At 44.4% G+C, this 6,773-nt stretch overlaps 1 long non-coding RNA gene across 1 annotated transcript; it reads right to left on the bottom strand.

The window, feature by feature from the left end:
* Positions 1 to 700: 700 nt before the first annotated feature.
* Positions 701 to 4,424, bottom strand: LOC308473309. The gene is made up of 2 exons (XR_013984027.1): positions 4,259 to 4,424; positions 701 to 964 (listed from the first exon to the last, which is right to left on the bottom strand). It is a non-coding gene; the product is annotated as an uncharacterized lncRNA (long non-coding RNA).
* Between the last annotated feature and the right edge of the window lie 2,349 nt (positions 4,425 to 6,773).

Below are 6,773 nucleotides of genomic sequence, written 5' to 3'. Positions count from 1 at the left end.
TTATAGCCTGCAGTTGTTTTACTGATGATTTGTTGAATGTTCTGTATGATTTAAGTGATATTTGTCACATTCCATTATCAGCTTGCAATATATTATTTCCCTGCACAGGGAAGTTTTTTAATGTTTGATGTATCACCATGTTTCAGTTTGTTGGAAGCTGCTCAGAGTGGCTGGGACAACCCAGTCAGACTGACAGTATATAAATAATAAATGTTATTGTTGTTGCTTATTTATTATCTTTTTATGATTCCTCTGAGTGAAAAGTGGCATAGAAATACAGTCATACCTCGCGTTGAATGTGCTTCGGGATGAGCGCGTTCGAGTTGCACTCTGTGGCAACCCAGAAGTAATGGAGCGCATTACTTCTGGGTTTCGCCGCTTGCGCATGCGCAGACGCTCAAAATGATGCCATGCGCAGAAGCGGCTAAAAGCGACGTGCACATGCGCAGACATGTCGTCGCTAGTTACATTTGCTTCTAGATGCAAACGGGGCTCCGGCACGTATCCCGTTCGCATCCAGAGGTACCACTGTATGATAAATCAAATCAAGAAATCAAGAAAATTGTGACTGTTTCAGATAATTGGGGGAACGGGGGGAGTTTGTAGTAGTAGTTACAACAACAATGGTAGTTTAGTGCTAGTGATAACTATAAGTGATCAAATGCTTTGAGGAAGAATAAAATACTAGATAGCCACTGAATTGGAAGCAAACTCAGTTTTAATCAAAAAAGAGAGGTTTAGCATTAATCCATCTTGATTGGGAGGTGGATTCTTCCTCTGTTCCGATCGTCCGCTGTTGGTGTTCCTTGCATCTCTCTTGAGCAGGCTCTCTACTGGAATCCCACACAGCAATACATACTTGCAAAGCATTTTCCAACAGGCTTCTCATTGGCATAGCATCCGGGGCGGCAATTTCCCCCCATAGCATTGCATACCATGGCATTTCTTGGGCGGGGAACATCTTCTGCAGGAAAGAAAAGAAAAGGCAAGGGACCTTAACATGCTTATCAGGTAGCTCTCCTCTCTTTGGCTTAGCTTAGTCCTATCTCACTTTAACACAGCGGACACTGCTTTTCTGTAAAGTTTTCCAAATTAGAGCATAATATATGTTCCCACCTTTTTTTTGTTAGCTTTGGTTCTCATTTTTATTGTTGTTTTTTTTTGAGGGGGGGGGGTTGGTTTTACTGTAAACCGCTCTTTGAGTTATGCGGTAAGAATAGTGTCTAACCAAAATAAAATTAATGATAACGATGATATAACAATGGACTTTCTCTCCTCTACACGGGTGCTGCTGGTTTTACTGTTGCAAACATCTGCACAGGTTTTGGTAAGGCTACTCTGAAGAATGGTCAGCGATCTTGTTTCTTTCTGAACAAGATATCAGCCTCGTTGCCAGCAAAGAACATTGGGTGAGTTGGTCAAATTCAGTTTCTCTGAAGTCCCCATTTTCCTCCACCACCCCCACAAAAAAACAAAGTTCCATTCACCATCTTTCCATACTAGTTTGCAGATTTTATTTTTAAAAAGTCCTCATGAAAATTCACCAGCTAATAAACCCATATTTTGCAAGCAAAGACAGACATTTTCCCAAAGCACTTTTACATAATATGGTACTTGTTGCATGCCATTTTCATTAATATGTGCGTGCCTATTTAGACATGCTTTACCCCAGTATTTTCTGTTATTCTCTTTTTCTTTGCCCCCTCTAGATTAATGTTTTCATTTTGACCAAAAAAAGAGAAGATATTTGACGATAATCTTTGCATTTTTCTTTATAAACCCTAATAAAAAATATTTAAAAACAAAATTGAGTAATGTGTCAATTTTGAAGGATGGCTGTGTTTCCATTTGTGTATTTTCCAGGAAAGTGTGAATTAGGGAGTTAAACCTTTAACTGCTAACCGAATGAAATTTCTCCATCATTCTTAGTCACTACCTGGAATCAGATCTGTTCTCTCACTGGCAGCCAATGCAGGATGTGTTCCTGTCCAATGGTGCCCCATTGCATCTGGGCTGCAGTATTCTGTGCCAGCCTCAACTTCTGGACCACTTTCAAGGTCAGATCCACACAGAGCTCATTAAAGTCTACATGGGAGACTGTCAGTGATTACTGGGCATAGGCACTCGTTGCCCATCTAAAATGAAGGAGCACCTCCAAGCAGCACACTTGCTCCTTCAGGAAGTCTGGTGCCCTATCCAGAATACGGTAACTGTCCTCCAAATTCTCATATCCAAGAAATAACTGTAAGGATGCAGCTTCTGTTTATTAACCCCCATCTTCCTCCAGACACTGGCCCAGCACCTGCACAGCTTCTCCTGATTCAGATAGAATGGAGGGAGAGAGCTGGGTATCCCGATCTCTGGATAACATCTCCCAGTGGTGTCACATAAATCTTAAACAGCAAGGGAGGCAATATGGAACATTGAGGGACCACACAGTGTCAATGCTATAGGTCTAAATGGTAGCATCCCGATTCTATTCCCTCTTGGTGGCCCTTAAGAGAGGAGTGGAGACACTGCAAAGTTGTGCCCCTAACCCTCTGTTCTCATGGTACTGAAAGCCACTGAGAAGTTAAGGAAAGTCAAGAAAGTAGACCAGGGTGTCCCAACCTTGGGTCTCCAGCTGTTTTGGGGCTACAACTCCCATCATCCCTAGCTAACAGAAACAGTGGCTTGGGAAGATGGGAATTGTAGTCCAAAAACAGCTGGAGACCCATGTTTGTGAAATTCTGGTTTCCGATAAAAGTCATCCGTCAGGGTAACCAAAGTCATGCCCAAACCTGAAGCCATATTGGAATGGGTCTATATGAAAGAAACTTGATCCAGCAGCCAGTGGCTGAGATGCAGAACTGGACTACTTTTGCTAATCTTCTCTGTATCGTTCCAATTTAGTATATGTGCTGCCGAAGGGAGAACTGGACCACTTTTGACAGATAGGTGATGCTGGCCAACTGTCCATCACCAAGCATTGGTGATTCAAATCAAAGGGAAGGATTGAAAGTACACTCAGAAGTGCTCTGGAGTCTTTGCTTCCTCTGCTTGAATTCAAGCCATGGTTACAGGTAAAGGTAAAGGACCCCTGGGCGGTTAAGTCCAGTCAAAGGCGACTATGGGGTGTGACCTTCATGTCACATTTCAGGCTGAGAGAGCTGGCATTTCTCTGCAGACAGCTTTCTAGATCATGTGGCCAGCATGATTAAAATGCTTCTGGCACAACGTGCCACAGCATACGGAAACACAGTTAACCTTCCTGCTGCAGTGGTACCTGTTTATCTACTTGTGCTGATATGCTTTTGAACTGCTAACTGGGACAGAGCAACAGGAGCTCACCCTGTCATGTGGATTCAAACCACCGACCTTCCGATTGGCAAGCCCAAGAGGCTCAGTGGTTTAAACCACAGCATCACCCGCGTCTCTTGCTCATGGCTACAAAGATTCCTGTTGAAAGCAGGCCAGAAAGCAAGCCCCTCCTTTCAGGCGTTCTCTTTACTTGGTGGCTCTCACCAGGAGCTCTCAAGTGAAACTAATCCTTATGGGGTTTGCATTTGGTGCAAAAACTAAAGGGTGCTGAAGTCCTCACTTGTAGAGATAAAATCAGGACCAGATTCCTAGTTGTTCCTTTGCCACTGCAGCTTTACATGCCCCACACCTAATGTTATATGAAGTCAGGTGTGGGGCAGGTGGCCGTGACTGGATGAAAACAGACTTTGGGGCCAAATTAGAATCCCTGATGGGTCTAATTTGACCCATGGGCCAGAGGCTCCCAAGACCCATTTTAGATAACACATGTCATCCTGTAACCTCTGCAGCTCTCTCAAAGGCTTTAGGGCTCATATCTGACATTCAGAATGTGGTTGCAAGGCACATCCTGGGTGTTTGGTGAGCGACTGAGAAGTTAGAAAGTGGCAGCATCTTTCCTTCAGAACCAATAGTGATGCTGATACTTCTAAACAAAAGTGGTGGCCAAATTGCTCTTGTGTATATACTGTGTCTTCTTGTGTGCAAATCAACTGACTTTTGGCTGGGTGAAGAGACAGGATTCTGGAAACAGCTAATGTAAGAATCTGTGGGACCTTGCATGATGCCCTTCAACTCTAGACCTAGTGGTAGAAGCCAGCAGATGCAGGAGATTGAGGGCATGAGAAAAGAAACAAATTGGAAAGGTGAAGGAACCACAATGATATGGACACACTATTGCAAGAAGAGGGGAAAGAAAGAGAAAGGGGGGAGGGATAAGTTTTTGCTTAATTCTACTCACCCACTGGCATTTGGGCATCATCTTCTGCTAAAACATCAGGATTTGGCTTAGCCGTTGCCTGGAAAACCAAGAAGGCCAAAGCGAAGAGCACGAAAGCAGTCTTCATGGTGCACAATTGGCTGGGATCTCAGAACTGCAGGAGAGAAGAGCAAGGCTGAAGAATGGTTGAAGGACGAGATTGCAGAAACCCTTTATTTATACAGAATTTTGTGGCAGTGGGCCAGAGAATTTATGATCAGTAAACTTCTCAGTTGTGGAATAAATAGCCGCAGGGCAAACATCCTGCAACATCTGTCAAAACCCCACCTGGAGAGTAAATCATGTGGGAGTATTTGCTGATTATTGGGCAATTATTGTCATGGTGATCCTTTGCAACACAGTGGAGGACCAAGAATAAATGCATCACCCCAAACATCTTAATCTGACGGCTTTATGCAGTTGTCAAATAGTATATGCAATAAGGTAGGAGTTGGGGGCATTTATTTAAATGGCTATGAACTGCACTGGGGTGGGGTAGGGAATTAAAAGCCCACAATCGTGCAACAATATCAGTGAAGCACCAAAGGGTAAAAGTGCCCTATCAGAAGATACCAGTGAGCGAAGTGGAACATTAGGAATCAGAAAGTCCAGAAGATAGTTTGGGCCCAAGAACCTTGAACATAGACTTCAAAGAATTGGAAGGGGCTCCCTCGGCCTGAAATGCAAAATGAGCGTTGCACCCCATAGTTGTCTTTGACTGGACAGCATAGACCTGAATAATGGCCTTGTCCAAGCAGGTGCATTCTGTGGCCCCTTGAGAGTGGTGAAAGCACTGAAACAGGACACGAGGTGTTGGGTCAAAACTGTCCAAAACTTCACAGACTATCAGACACAACAGGGTTAGCATGGCAGTAGGACAAGGATAAATTCCTCATTCCACTCAGCCTTCACTGATTGAATGGGACTCCGTTGTGGCTGGGAAATGCCCCAACTCCCTCATTGAGAACTACCCAGCATTGAACTCCGTCATGGGGCAAGTCAAGCTCTTCCTTGATGACTGGAGTGGGAGATTCCAGCCAGGCAGATGTTTCAACCTGATCTTTGGGGTGCCAAAGCTAATCCTTCCCATCAGGGTCACCTCATTACTATGCTGATTCTGCCCTGTGCCATTTTCGCCACAAGGAGTTACTGTAACACCGCAGCTCAACTACCACCATACTGTTAATACTGGGGTGTGGGACATGCCCAAGTGACTCACTTGGGTAGAAGTTGGGGGATCATCTTCCTCGGTTCCAGGGGGGTTAAGTTGGATTTTTATAAAGGTAACTCTATATAACCCTACCCTCAAGGGATGGGAACCTAAGTCCTGCACAGGACTTCTGCAATCATGGGCATATCTACCCCAGTCACATAGACATTTTCCTTGATTGTAGTTCCAACACACTACTGTGATGGGCTGACCCTCCAAGTGTCCCTATTTTCCAGGGATAGTCCCTGATTTAGAGAAGCCGTTTCAGTTTCTGATTTGATCGCGGAATGTCCCTCTTCTCCTTAAAGAAGGTAAAGGGACCCTGACCATTAGATCCAGTCATGGCCGACTCTGGGGTTGCGGTGCTCATCTCGCTTTACTGGCCAAGGGAGTCGGCGTACAGCTTCCAGGTCATGTGGTCAGCATGACTAAGCCGCTTCTGGTGAACCAGAGCAGAGCACGGAAATGCCGTTTACCTTCCCCCCTGAGCACTACCTATTTATCTACTTACACTTGGACGTGTTTTCGAACTGCTAGGTTGACAGGAGCAGGGACCGAGGAATGGGAGCTCACCCCGTTGTGAGGATTCGAACCGCTGACCTTCCGATCAGCAAGTCCTAGGCTCTGTGGTTTAACCCACAGCGCCAACCGCGTCCCCTCTTCTCCTTAGGACGTCCCTATTTTCATTAGAGAAATGTTGAAGGGTATGGAGTTATGTGACCCCCTGAGCCAAGGAGATAAGTAACTATACAAGCCAAGGAGATAAGTAACTATACAAATCTTTAGTTACAGGTAGGGAGCTGTGTTGGTCTGCCATAGTCGAAACAAAATAAAAAACATTCCTTCCAGTAGCACCTTAGAGACCAGCTAAGTTTGTTATTGGTATGAGCTTTCGTGTGCATGTGAAGTGTATCTGAAAAAGTGTGCATGCACATGAAAGCTCAAACCAATAACAAACTTCATTGGTCTCTAAGGTGCTACTGGAAGGAATTTTTTTATTTTGTTTCGTATACAAATCTTTAGAAGACATCTGAATGCAGCCCTGTATGGGGAAGTTTTTAAATGTTTAATGCTTTATTATGTTTTTATATGCATTGGAAGCTGCCAAGAGTGGCTGGGGCAGCCCAGTCAGATGGACATGGTATAAATAAGCATATTATTATTATTATTACTACTACTACTACTACTACTACTACTATTGAATAGGACATCCCTATTTTCATTTGTGAAAATATTGGAGGGGATGGGTGGGTCACAGTATGGGGGTCTAACATGGGCTGTCTTGCC

The sequence above is a fragment of the Podarcis pityusensis genome (assembly GCF_964106645.2).
Source record: "Podarcis pityusensis genome assembly, chromosome: 3".
Lineage (NCBI taxonomy): Eukaryota > Metazoa > Chordata > Lepidosauria > Squamata > Lacertidae > Podarcis > Podarcis pityusensis.
Note: the sequence above shows the minus strand (reverse complement) of the source record. Positions and strands in the feature narration are given on the sequence as shown.